This window comes from Eurosta solidaginis, chromosome 4 (genome assembly GCF_040869045.1).
Source record: "Eurosta solidaginis isolate ZX-2024a chromosome 4, ASM4086904v1, whole genome shotgun sequence".
NCBI classification, from domain to species: Eukaryota; Metazoa; Arthropoda; class Insecta; order Diptera; family Tephritidae; genus Eurosta; species Eurosta solidaginis.
The window spans coordinates 217,364,153-217,379,062 of record NC_090322.1 but is presented as its reverse complement, the minus strand read 5'-3'; the positions used below and the strand labels follow the sequence as shown (position 1 = coordinate 217,379,062).

Below are 14,910 nucleotides of genomic sequence, written 5' to 3'. Positions count from 1 at the left end.
ATTCTAGAGTCACCCCTGGTCCACATTTATGGCGATATCTCAAAAAGGCGCCTACCTATAAAACTGAGGCCCACTCCCTTTTAAAATACTCATTAACACCTTTCATTTGATACGCATATCGTACAAACGCATTTTAGAGTCACCCCTGGTCCACCTTTATGGCGATATCCCGAAATGGCGTCCACCTATAGAACTAAGTCCCACTCCCTTTTAAAATACTCATTAACACCTTTCATTTGATACCCATATCGTACAAACGCATTCTGGAGTCAGTCCTGGTCCACCTTTATGGCGATATCCCGAAATGGCGTCCACCTATAGAACTAAGTCCCACTCCCTTTTAAAATACTCATTAACACCTTTCATTTGATACTCATATCGTACACACGCATTCTAGAGTCACACCTGGTCGACCTTTATGGCGATATCCCGAAATGGCGTCCACCTATAAAACTAAGGCCCACTCCCTTTTAAAATACTCATTACCAACTTTTATTTGATACCCATATCTCACAAACGCATTCTAGAGTCACTCCTGGTCCACCTTTATGGCGATATCCCGAAATGGCGTCCACCTATAAAACTAAGGCCCACTCCCTTTTAAAATACTCATTAACAACTTTCATTTGATACCCATATCGTACAAACGCATTCTAGAGTCACCACCTTTATGGCGATATCCCGAAATGGCGTCCACCTATAGAACTAAGACCCACTCCCTTTCAAAATACTCATTAACACCTTTCATTTGATACTCATATCGTACACACGCATTATAGAGTCACCCCTGGTCCACCTTTATGGCGATATCCCGAAATGGCGTCCACCTATAAAACTAAGGCCCACTCCCTTTTAAAATACTCATTACCACCTTTTATTTGATACCCATATCTTACAAACGCATTCTAGAGTCACTCCTGGTCCACCTTTATGGCGATATCCCGAAATGGCGTCCACGTATAGAACTAAGGCCCACTCCATTTTAAAATACTCATTAACACCTTTCATTTGATACCCATATCGTACAAACAAATTCTAGAGTCACCCCTGGTCCACCTTTATGGCAATATCTCGAAAAGGTGTCCACCGATAGAACTAAAGCCCACTCCCTTTTAAAACACTCATTAACAACTTTCATTTGACACCCATATTGTACAAACGCATTCTAGAGTCACCCCTGGTCCACCTTTATAACGATATCCCGAAAAGGCGTCCACCTATAGAGCTAAAGCCCACTCCCTTTTAAAATACTCATTAACACCTTTTATTTGATACCCATGTCGTACAAACAACTTCTAGAGTCACCCCTGGTCCACCTTTATGGCGATATCTCGAAAATGCGTCCACCTATAAAACTAAGGCCCACTCCCTTTTAAAATACTCATTAACACCTTTCATTTGATACCCATATCGTACAAACAACACATTCCAGGGTTACCCTAGGTTCATTTTCCTAAATGGTGATTTTCCCTTATTTTGTCTCCATAGCTCTCAGCTGAGTATGTAATGTTCGGTTACACCCGAACTTAGCCTTCCTTACTTGTTTTATATAATTTTATTCTCTTTTGGTTTGCTTTATTGTATTTAATTTTACTAAATTTTTTTCGTTTAATTTAATTAAATTTTATTTTATTTTATTTTATTTCGTTTATATTTTTAATTAAATGTTATTTTATTTTTTAAAATTTTTTATTTTGTTCTCTTTTATTTTGTTTAATTTTATTTGAATTTATTCTATGTTATTTTATTTTATTTACTTTAATTTAATTTAATTTAGTTTAATTTAATTTGATTTAATTTAATTTAATTTAATTGTACTTAATTTAATTTAGTTTAATTTAATTTAATTTAATGTAGTCTAATTTTATTTAATTTATGTGATAGCCAACAAGAAATACACCAGTATTGCATTCAAACGAAAATTATACGTGACTCCAACTTGAAAAATGTTGTTGTTGTATTAACGATAATGACACTCCCTGAAGGCCCATGGGAGTGTTATCGATGTTGATGGTCCTTTGCCGGATATAGATCCGGTACGCTCCGGTAACAAAGCACCATTAAGGTACTAGCCCAACCATCTCGGTAACGATTTACATGACCACATGTAGGTTTCTTCAGGTCAGCCCTCCCTCCACACCCCCTAGTTCCATGAGAAACTTGGGGTGGCCAGAGCCTCGTCTGTTAAAGAAACAGGATTCACCGCGGGTAGGATAGGTTGACAATTGGGTTGGAGAAGCTATATATTGCGCTGGCAATCCCTTGAGAGGGTTTCGCTACACAACCCCTTGAATTCCAATCTCGTTTGTTTTTGTAAACACTTTCAATGTCAGCAATGAAGTTTACACTCTGCTTATATTTGCTGATTTTCCCGCTATATTTCCAAAAAAAAAAAAAAAACAAGTATGTACACACGCTTCGTTAATTTGCTCGCGAGATCAAATCTGAGTTCGTTTGCATATGAGGTTTACTGGTTTTCTTAACACAATAATATAAAACACACGAACGGATGCCTAGTGTATGCGCAATAGCCTCAAAAAATTAATACCCATTTGGAATTTGTAGTGGTCTAATTTTTAAATTGTTATTTAAGCGCTATATATAACCTTTTTGATTTTTTGTAATAGCCCACATTACTAGTATTCAAACACGTCAGTTCAAAACACTGTGATGGAAAACTTAAACTTTGTAGTACTGTCCCTTAAATCGATAGTTCTGTGTTAGTTCGAACCTAGTACGATTCGCTGCAGGGTTTAAACTACATGTATTTTGATTTAAATTCATGTTTCTTATAAATACCATTACTTTACGAATCGAGTAATTATTTGAGAATCAAAATTGAATTAAATTTGCTTTCCAGCATTTGAACAGACACTATTCAATCAACTTCAGCTTCATATAAACCGACTGCACCATGCGAGCACAAACGCGTACCTTTAGCGAATTCATACGCATAACAGTCATCAAAGGTGTACTCTATTTGAGGTTTTTAAATTTCAATATACTCATTGTTGCTGAAATTCACAAAAGCTTTAAGTTCTTTCAATTTTAGAAGCAACTGGCGTAGCACCCTATATTGGTTTCTCTTTCGTAGCCGATTTCAAACAAAGGGCACTAACAACACATCGTCAGACTTTGCGCAAACATTTGGATCAATTGGAGGAGATATTTCCAAAAACTCACTAACTGCAAGTAGAATACAAATTACCACAACGTGAACGTGTTATGCGACGAGTGATGGCAATTTTCGCATTACTTTGTCTAGCATATACAACAACATTTAGCCTTTATCCAGCACTCAAATAATCGATACAATATTGGCTATTGGGCGCATCAGTGTATGAACGTAATTTAGGTTTTCCCATATGGTATCCATATAATGCTACCGAAACTACTTGGATCTATTGGATCACGTATAATATGGATCAAGTGCATAGCGCATACTTGGCTGGTGTGGCTTTTCTTTCAGCCGATCTGGTATTGGTGGCCTCGGGGACACAACTTTGTATGCATTTCGATTACATATCACGTTGCTTAGAAGAATTTTGTGGTGGTACAATGAAGACTGCAAATAAGCATATGAAATATTTGCAAGCTTTGATTGTGAAGCATGCAAAGTATTTGGAGTGAGTGTTATGAGAGATATAAATAACTATTAATAATTTGGTGTTATTTGAAAAGACTTTGACAAATGCATACGAAGAGCTTTTTCCAACACTTCAATTTAAAAAGTCAGATGAAAACAATGCCTCAATTTCGACTGCTCAGTGGAGTATTGCCCTATATTAGCTAGCTTTTCTAAAACGCCCTATATCAGAAGAAGACCCCATCAGAAGAAATGAAAAGGAGACAGGAGCTGCGGGGCTGCAAAATTTCTAAGATTATGTGCAAATCCGACGAAATTGGGCTCACATAGTGGCTCATATCTTGAAGAGAGAAGACTTAAGGCTCATGATGGGCATACTAACTTATTAGTTAGGCCTCGTCAGTAACAGCAGATATAGAAAGTGCGAGCTGCAAGGAGAAATGGTTGAGCACGTTCTGTATTCGTGTCCCAAGCTAGCCAGGTCAAGGCTTCAGCTTTTAAGGGCGGCAGAGTTGCCAGATCTCGAGGCAGCGATTAAGCCGTGTCCTAAAAAACTTTTAGTGTTTGCCAAAAGGACGGATTTATTCTATAACTTAAGTCCAGATGCCTGATTGGGGTTCTTCGTTCGGTTTTTAAACAAATTCTGGTAGCACAATGTACCAATTCAGTGTATGTGAGGTCTTTATTGATCAGCTAGTTCTACCTGACCTAACCGTATCAGAGCATAAACTCATTAGACTTTGACCTTAGATAGGGTGTTTATGACAAAAGTTCGGAGGCAGGGCGTATTCGAAATAAATCCTGGGATAGGGCGTTGTCGAACTGGTAGCCGAGATAGAGTCAATTTCTACACAGAAGGCGAAATATAAATTGAATATAGTAAAGTCATTCTTATGAGCTGAAGAAAATGTATCTGACATATTTTTAAAAATTTTTTGTTTAAAAATGCACATCAATGGAATCAGTTACGAAATAATTTCAAAAACAATTTCAAATCAATCGTAATGATTCTGACTTATCCCGCAAATACTACCACCTTCAGGGTCATTTTTCGTTCTCCAACCGGTGGAGACTGGAGACCAAGCCAAATTTGACAAGGGATTTGACAGGAAATCTGTCCCATATACATCAGTTATCGGATTGTTATCGACGGCTTATTGGCGTATTATACAATTATTTTGGATGAAATTAAGATCTGTTATCCATTTGTGATCGGCATGTTATTGGCGAGGCTTAGACGAGCTAGCAAATTTTTATCGAAAAATTTTAAATCTTTTTATTAACACCAAACAATATCGATCATTTATTGGTTTATTATAGAAAGGATATCGAAACAATTTCGATTGGTAACCGAAAAAATATGGGTTTTAAAAAAATATCGCTTTGATACTTAAAAATTTTCGTTTCAGTTTCGAAAAAACACCGATTTTTTATCGAGAAGTTATCGATATTTTGCTATAAGAAAGCGCGCGCAATGATCCCACAACGATCTCAAAATAGCCCGGACATAATCTGGAAATAGGTCCGAAAATATCAGGTAGTAGTCCTGCAAATGGTACCAAAATGTTCTGTAACACATTCTCAAAAATAATCTCGAAATAGTACCTAAAACAATTCCGATAATCCAAATAAGCCCGAAATTACCTCAAAATAATTCCTAATGATTCCAATATTACGACAAAAAAGTCTGATCCCAAAATTATACCCGAACAATCCAGCAGTATGATTATTCTGGTTTCAACTTTGAGTAGCAACAACCTAATAACAACAAAATTTAGGTTGATTTTAAGAGAATAGTAGAGAAATTTACAATTCCTGCATTACTTCGGCGGCATGTGCCATGGAGGTGCTGTCGAGCGTCATGGCCAGACTTGGTCGGAAATGTTGGTAGCTCGTTCTGAGGGGGGGGGGGGGGGGGGGGGGGGGGGAAGTGATATGTACGATTTAAATGGAAGCGGCCATAGAACACCATCCTGCCCACCCTTGTTTGATTATCCTAGGTTTTTGAAGAGACGCTTGCCGACCACTCAGATAATTTGCGGTCCATCTTTTAAAACCAGGGTGAATCTTCTATGTTGTTATTGTAGCAGTGCTTTGCTCTATCCAAAAGGTGCGATCACTTACAAATTGTAATCAATATCCTCAACAGTGGTGGACCAGAGAGAAAGGGGTGCTAGAGGCGTTGTTTCCACATTGCAATTGAAAAGATGTTTGGTGTCATGTTGTTGTTGTTGTAGCAATTAGGACACTTCCCGAAGGCTTTGGGGAGTATTATCTGGTTGATGGTCTTTTGCCGGATGCAGATTCGGTACGTTCAAGTACCAAGCCCGACCATCTCGGGAACGATTTCTTATGACCACCTTCTAGGCCATAACGCCGTCTCGCCCCTAGAGCCATGAGGAGTTCGGGGTCGTCAGAGCCTCGGCTTTTAATGAAATAGAATTCGCCACGGATAGGTGCAGTTGACAATTGGGTTTGGAGAAGCTTTGTATTGCTGAAAACCGGAAAGGGCTGCGCTACACAAACCCCTTGAATCCGATATTTTAGTCGCCTCTTACGACAGGCATACCTACCGCGGGTATATTCTAGCCCCCTAATCCGCTGGGGTTTTGGTGTCATGTGGTGACACGTTACAAGCAGTCCATACGTTATGTATGACGGTTGATTCAGGAAAGGTAAGTGTTTAACCTGTTACAGTATCCAGATCGAGCTAGAATAGCGGTCAACTTCGATCTAAATACTGTAACAGTTTAAACTGTTAAACTATCTATGTCTTGGAGTTTTGTGTGGTGGTTATAACCCAACGCCATTACAAAGGTAATATGTATACGTAGCTTGTACGTGTATGTCGCATAAAAAGTCCAGTTACATTTTATCGCTGTGTGCGCTGGGCAGTGTGTTCTTTGTTTTATTGTTGCATAAACAAGTGAATCATTAGTCAATTATCAGTTCGCGGTTAACTTTAATCGGTGTGACAAAAAAAGTATGAACGTAAATTTTACGAAGTCTTACTAATAACTTGTAAAATTTTGAACGTAACTTTGACGTAGTCTTGTTAATAATGTCTAAATATTTGTGGATGAAATTTAAGTTCCGTGTGAATTGCAGTCGAAATTAAAATAAAACAAGTAAAGGTCTAAGTTCGGGTGTAACCGAATATTATATACTCAGCGTGAGCTTCAATTGTACATTTCATTTCAGATAAATTACTTTTCTACATAACACGTGGCCCCGCCGGTTAAAAAAAAATCTCCCCATTTCCTCTTACAATAAGTAATATCATTGATTCAAAAAAATTTTTTGCTAAGTTATATTCTAGTCAAGGGGGCTAAGATACTTGGCTTGGATATCATAAGTGGTTCCAGGCTCTGGATCAGGGACTGTTATCAGTCTTAGACCGGCCATAGTGACGAATGTCACGCGTGATTAGTTATCACGTCCTGCACGAGATGCCCCTGCTTCTACTGATAATGGCGGATCTAGAGAGGACAACTCGATAAAACCTGCGCCCCTGAGTCATTGTGCCGAGCTAAGGGGAGGGAGGACCCTTTAAGAGTCAAGATCGGTACACAACGGTGACGAACTGGATTGTTTAGGGCTTTTGGTTATTGACATTGATTTTGACTTGATGACTTTGGGCTGGTAGGTGCGGTATTCTGCCACCTTAGTAGGCCGGGGTGAAACCCTACCGAAATGGCTGGTAGGCTAATGCTACACCTGCCCACGTCTCGTTAAAACCGTGGCGGGCCTCAACGTACGTTCCGGCTCCGTCGCCGTTAAGTTGGTGGTTTAGGTGCGGTTGAAAATTTTCCTGCTTCGCATCCGGTCTGGCTCTGAACGTATTAATCATAAGGTACTGCGTCAACCCTCGCGTGGCCTCCCTGCGTAGCATAGGTAACCACGAGACCGTTGAAGGGCGACTACACAATCGTCTCCGGATAGCGGCCTTGAGGGGGGGGGGGGGACTTTTTAGAATGGATACGACTAACACGAATCCGCCAAGGATGGGGTGCGGAAGAAGAGCGGTTCTGATGGAAATCCGTCAAATCAATCTTCAGCACTCTAAGGCGGCTTCCGCAAATTTGTTGCTCTGCCTTGAAAAAGGCAAAAGACGAGGCTGAGTAGTAACGGCAGTAAGATTTCTGGATTAAGGACTGCAAAATTCAACACCTTGTTGCATGGGGAGGCAGGTAGCTTTTATTCTCTCTAATTTCAGCAAAGCTGACGTAACCACGGTCTGCCTCGACCGAGGAAGTAATGAAATGTGGGTGGTCTCAGCGTACATGCCCTACGGGGAGGTAGCGGGACCACCACCTGCGATACTGGGCGAAATCACCGCTGAAGCAAGGCGGAGAGGTGTTGGCGTGATTATCGGTGCCGATGCTAATGCAAATCATAGCATCTGGGGAAGCTCGGATACCAACACTAAAGGTGAGTCTTTATTTACTTTTATTGTAGATGAGGGTCTTTGTATATGTAATAGGGGAATGACCCGACTTTTATTACTGCGGTAAGGGAGGAGGTCCTGGACCTCACCCTGGTTAGTAGAAAACTGGAAGGTCGGATATCTGGCTGGAGGGTTCTCAACGAGCACTCCTTCTATGATCACCGATATATTCAGTTCTCGGTGAACGAAGAACGTCCCGGTAAAATATCTTTTAGGAACCCTAAAATTACTAACTGCAACGTGTATTGTAGGAAGCTGGGAGAGCTATTGCCTGCGGCGTCTACCGTTAGTTCGGACCTGTCCGAATCTGAGATAGACGTTCTGGTGGAAAACTTCACTTCGCAAGCAATAGCGCCTTTCAACAGTCCTGCCCATTGAAAACTTACAGGGCGAAGGGCAAGCCGCCCTGGTGTTCGGATTCTCTTGACGACCTAAGAGCGTCCAGTCGGCGGCTCTTCAACAGAGCTAGGAGGAGTAAATTACCCTCTGAGAGCTCTATAAGGTGAGTCTGGGGATTTATAAATATGAAATAAGGATAGCCAAGCGAGATGCATGGCGAACCTTCTGCGAAAACGTAGAAGGCTGCAATGGATCCGCGAGGCTTAGAAAAATACTCTCTAGGAATCCCGCTCCTCTGGGGTGTCTGAGAGATGATGGTGGGGACTGGCCGATGAGTAGCGAGGAGTCCCTAAGGCTTTTACTGGACAATAATGATGTCCCAGTTGACCAGGGATCTTCGCCTGCATGGTAGGCGGTCGTTGGCCATGCAGAAGTGCCGGCCATTCCAATACGGGAAAGTCAAATAACCTGGGTTATAGGGTCATCCAAAGAGAAGCTCTCATGTATCACCTAAGGATTTCAGGCCAATCAGTCTCTCGTCGTTTCTTCTTAAGCCGTTTGAGCAGTTGATTAACCTGTACCTACGGGAGAGGATATCTCGAGGGTTACTGTCGGCTTCACAGCATGCGTACTGCAAGGGCAGATCGACGGAAATGGCTCTCCATTCGATTGTAAAGCAAATAGAAGGGTACCTAGAACACAAAAAGTATGGTTTGGGTGCCTTTCTAGACATCGAGGGGGCTTTTAACAATGTCTTACCGGGGCAATCGAAAGAGCTCTGGTGGGCTTAGGAGTCGAGGCGGCTCTGTTAAATTTATTAGCAAACTTCTATTCGGCAGAATTGTCGCATCGGAGTGGGCAGGGTCCATAATTAAGCGGAAGGTGGGCAGGGGCACGCCACAGGGGGGTGTCCTATCTCCTCTCCTCTGGGTTGTGGTAGTCAACGAGCTTCTTGTGTAGCTGGAAGCCAATGGTTGTCGGGTGGTTGCCTATGCAGATGACCTCGCTATCCTAGTCAGAGGCAAATTTCTAGGCACTCTGCGCGATGTTCTGCAGGGCTACCTGGATGCTGTGGCTAGGTGGGCTGAATCATGTGGATTGGCGGTCAACCCGGGAAAAACGGAATTGGTTCTTTTTACAAGGAGATATAAGATGTCCGATTTCAGAACTCCCCCGATTGGACGGGTACCGTTGGTACTTTCTGATAGGGTTAAATATTTGGGGATTGTTTTGGACAAGAAACTGTCCTGGAGACCCAATGTGGAAGATCGGGCCAGGAAGGCCGCCGTTGCTTTGTACTGCTGCAGAGGGGCTATCGGAAAGAGATGGGGACTCTCGCCAGGAGTAGTACACTGGCTTTATGAGATGGTGGTCAAACCGATTCTGCTATATTGGGTGTTGGTCTGGTGGAAAGCACTGGACACGGCGAGCACCTCCAAAATGTTAATGTTCGTGCAACGGACGGCGCTGATCGGTATCAGTGGCGCTCTCAGAACAACATCTATCTTGGCACTGAACGTCATGCTGAACATATACCTAGTAGATATTACGGGAAAGGCGGCCGCGGCAAGGTCGTTGGTCAGGCTTCGTGATATGGGATATGGGCTTTCTGACCGCGGACACCTAGCCTTCTTACCAGTTTCGACTTTATTCCGGACAGAACGGACTATTGTATGCCGATAACTGCTCCCTATACAACCTTCACCCCAGTCATTCCACCGACAGAGGAGTGGGGAAGAGGAATTATCTGGGGCATGGGACCGGTTAACTTGTTCCCGGATGGGTCGAAGCTGGATGGAAAGGTTGGTGCGGGGGGGGGGGGTATATTGTCAAGAGCTAAATGTAAGCCGCAAGTTTAAGTTGGCTGATCACTGCAGTGTATTCCAAGCGGGAGTTGCTGCGATTAATGATGCGGTGGATGAAATGCTATCCAGTGCTCTACTCTGATAGCAAAGCGGCTATCAAGGCCTTGAGCTAAAATACAGTGCGATCGAGGGTGGTATGGGAGTGCCCGACCTCGCTTGCGATTGCATCGAATTATTTTACAATTAAGATTATCTGGGTCCCGGGCCATAGTGATATCCCGGGTAACTGTCAAGCGGATCTCTTAGCCCGCATCGGTACAACTGAACCGGATGAAGATGGCTGTACGGATTTCGGGATCCCGCTGGCCACCTGTGGATTGCTCCTCCATAGCTGGGCCTCGAGTCAGCTCAGCAAACGTTGGGCGGACACCACGTCTTGCAGGTGGCAAGATCTTTCTGGCCGAAAGTGGATGGCAGGAGGTCTGCTGAAATAATTGGGTTCACTAAGGCTCACCTATCAATGGTCGTTGGGGTATTGACAGAGCACTGTCCCATGCGTATCCATATGGTACGTCTCAATATACTGGAAACTCCATCCTGCTGCAGCTGTATGGAGGATGATGAGGTGGAATCACCAAATCACTTTATGCTTGATTGCCCAGCTTTTGCCAGAACTAGGCGAAATTACTTCGGTCGCGACTCACTTGGATCTCCCGAGGATTTATCCAAAGTTGAGATCGGTATCTTTCGGAGCTTTATCGTTGCTACCTTACGATTCTCTAAGTAGCTAGATCTAAGTCGCCGTTATTTTTGGTGTATGTGGTATCACAAAGGACCTTCGTGTTGTCCAAGTGAGCTATCCTTATCAGCGCAGCTACCACCTAACCTAACCTATATTCTAGTCTACGTTCCTTTTAAACTTGTTTTATATCTAAGTTGCCGTGGTATTTAACCGATACCGTCCATTATTGTGACGAATATTAACAACGGTAAGGGATACTATCATCTAAAAGCAAATACTAAGCAGTGACTTGTTTCATCTATGGAAGTATCACTCACATATACACGCGCATATGGCTATGCGAGAAGCTATAACAATCGTGCATCTGTAGTTATAGCTGAGAAATTTATAGCTGGTAAACGAGTAGTAAATTCTAGAAATAGAAACGCCTAGAAGTATGCCAACGAGACATCGCAGAGTATAAAAGGAGTTAAAGCTGAGTAAGCAGTAATCAGTTTGATTTAAGAACGCTATCTGTTGAGAAGTAGAAGTGTTATTGTGAAGTACTTTAATAAAGGCCATTTTGCATTATTGAATAGTGGAGTTATTTATTCAACAGTTTAGTGATTCGAACGTTAGTAGAAGGTTGCAAATAAGCGAAATTTCCCAAACTTCGTTACAATATGTTAATTTTTCTTCGAGTTATGGCTCCAGAAACATAGAAAATTGACTAGCCATAAAAGGGGCGGTGCCAAACCCATTTAAAAAAATGTTTATATATAAAAGTGGAAGTGGTCATTAACCGATCTCGTCCAGTTTTTCCAGAAATATTTCCTCTGTAGGGAAAATTTGTGTACCCAATTTTATTACGATCCGTTAATTTTTCTTCGAGTTATGGCTCCCGAAACATAGAAAATTGCTCAGTCATCAAAGGGGCGGTGCCACGCCCATTTTTAAAATGTGAAGTTTTTCCTATTTATTGTTATGAATCCACTTGGGAAATGAAATACCATTGATATAAAGCTTTTTTTGCAAAGATATAGATTATTTTTTTCGTCCACGACCCTTTTAAAAATCTTTTCATTAATTTTTCTTCAAAGCATTCCTTATAGTAAAGGCAACATTTCTGCCGAATTTCGCTACGATAAGATTGATTTTATCAAAAGTGGGCGGTGCTACGCCCATTTAAAATTTTTATTTTTTATTTTTATCAACAGTCTCAATATCAGTCTCAAAATATTTACTAAATAATCAGGTTTTTTGTGTTTTCCAAAATGTTATATATATAAAAGTGGGCGTGGTTATCATCTCATTTCGCTAATTTTCAATACCAATCTATTCTGGGTCCAGATAAACTCGTGTTCCAAATTTGGTGAATATATCTCAATATTTACTCAAGTTATCCTGTTAACAGACACACGGAGAGACGGACGGACGGACATGGCTACATCAAATTTTTTTTCGATACTGATGATTTTGATATATGAAAGTCTATATCTTTCTCGATTCCCTTATATCTGTACAACCAACCGTTATCCAATCAAAGTTAATATACTCTGTGTGCAAAGCACGCTGAGTATAAAAAATGGAAAACTCAAGTCATTGGCTTGAGGATACAGAAATAGAGCCCCTTTTGAATATTATTGACAGCGATGAAAGTTTTACTGATGACATAATTGAAGAGATTTTATAGTGACGATAGTTCGGATGATCCAAACTATTCTCCTGAGTTCGAGAAGGAAATATTTTTGGAGAGGAATTGACGAAAATCGCGAAGTCCGCCCAGAATTCAGCCTCTGTAAAAATAAGTAAACCTCCCCCAGAAAAAAAAAATAGATCAGCATCAAAAGAACAAGTAGAATGAGGCGAGACTTAAGATGTATGCAATGTTCATATGCTTTTGGGAAATAATGGTCAAGTTTGGAGTAGAAATCCCGTGCATCGAATTAGCGGAAAAACTATGGCTATGAATGTTGTCTAAATTCGACCTGTGTGGTGAGCATCAAATGAAAATATATCAATCTTGTATGAATAATTTCCAATAAATTGTTCTATAACCTAGTTTAAGAAACCAAAAAATTTGTATTTGCATTCAATAAAATTAACACTGAAGACAAATAAATTTTTATTAAACATTTATTTAAAATAATAAACGTAAATGGTGCAGTTCGTAAAATTTACGTATATTACCAATATCGTAGGTTAAAACTGTCTTACCCTTCTAGGGTTAAGCCAAGATTAATCACCAAAAGGAAGCCTTCGAATTTTGACAGGCATGCGCACAGGTTCCTGCAGACGAAATAGTTACATTCACAAACTAGGTATATGGACTAATAACCTCTGTGGGTTCTGCTTCAGCGAGGATGAGACTGCATAGCACACCTTTCTTGAATGTTATGCCGTCGCGAAAAGAAGACCAAGGATTCTTGTCTCGATAAAACTGGAAAATAAACATGCGTACTCTTTAAAACCGAGCACCATCCTGGATTTTCTGACGGGGCTTGGCTTGAATGTGGTGATGTGAAGAGGATGAGGGCAAAATAGACCTACAGGTCGCAGTGCATAACCTCACAACAATCTATCGTTCTAAATCTCCTTAGAAGAATTTCGCGACTTGTACACTGAAAGAAATGGTGCTAGTAAAATCAACAAATTGGTTCTGTTGTTCTTGACTTAACGGAGATTCGGTGAAATTGATTGAATTATGGTTGATTCGACCGAGTTCTTTGTCAAGCGAACAAATTAGTTTAGTCATTTCAACAGAAGAGAAATTGTCGCTCTCAAGTTAACAAAATTTTGTAAAATTGACACATTCCTAATCAATCTAACTGATTTTTCTTTTACCCCAATTGATCTCATTGGTCATTTCAACAGCAAACAACAGTAAATGAATGAGCAAATTTCAAAGAGAATTTTACGCTCACTGCGCTCTCTAATTTGTATTTATGACGATGGTGCCAAAAAAAAAAAACACCAAAATAAGAAAACCACCAAATCAAAAACACACACAAGTTGGGAAAACAACAAATAACTAGTTTTTCAGTTATTAATACAAAACGAAAAAACTCGTTTTTGAATTTACTGTGCATAACACTGCAAAAAATTATGCGATACCTATTTATCGGGAACAATTTTTCAACTTCTCCTCCAAGCGAAATGCAAAATTGCGTCCTCTTGTTGCAAAAGTTTTGTTTAAACGAACAGAATTTTTTCAAAGTTAGTGACATTTTGTTCGAGTTTTTACGAATTTTCACTCACGCGAACGAATAATCTAATAAAATAATAAAAAATATCCTTTTTTAAAGCTGATGTTTCCGACAGCATAAAAGTTTGTGTTGTTGTGGAATCGCTTCGAAATAAACTGTTACGAGAACTAAACTTGCCGAATTACATGTAAAATTACTCAAGTGGTGAATTACTTTCCCGCGATTTGATTCTTTACTTTTCTATAACTTACAAGTTCTCTATTTAAAATGTTATGTCAAACATTTATACTACAAGATTTGTTCGAAACATTCAAGTGTGGCAACTCTACATGCGAGAGCAGAAATTGAAATGAACTACAACTGAAAGAATTGAGAATAATTCAATCAATTTATCTATCGATTTCGTAATTGTACAAAAATTGTTCGGTACAATGATCAATCCGTTGGTTCTGTCGATTTGTGTTTTGCCATCACCAATTTCTTACAATTGTTTTGAAAACTCATGGGCAGCTGGATCATTTTGTAGGTGAATACGCATATTAATGTTGAGTGTCAATTTGTGTACATATCTTCAAAGAACTCATGACTTCAAACAGGCATTTATTTCATCAGCAGGAGTTGATCGAGGAATGACAGACAATGTTTGTCGAAAATACCCTGACTGTAATATCAAAGCACCACCAAAATGCTGTTGATTACCAGGTAAATCTTGCATTGTTCGATTAAATGCTTCTAGTCATTTTTTATTCGCCATTGTACACTCATCCCATAAAATAATTGACGTTAATCGCAGAACTTTTGCCATA

At 40.4% G+C, this 14,910-nt stretch overlaps 1 pseudogene; it reads left to right on the top strand.

Annotated features, from left to right (window-relative positions):
- The first annotated feature begins 2,914 nt into the window (after positions 1-2,914).
- LOC137248774 (odorant receptor 67c-like) lies at positions 2,915-3,630 on the top strand (annotated as a pseudogene).
- The last annotated feature ends 11,280 nt before the right edge of the window (positions 3,631-14,910 follow it).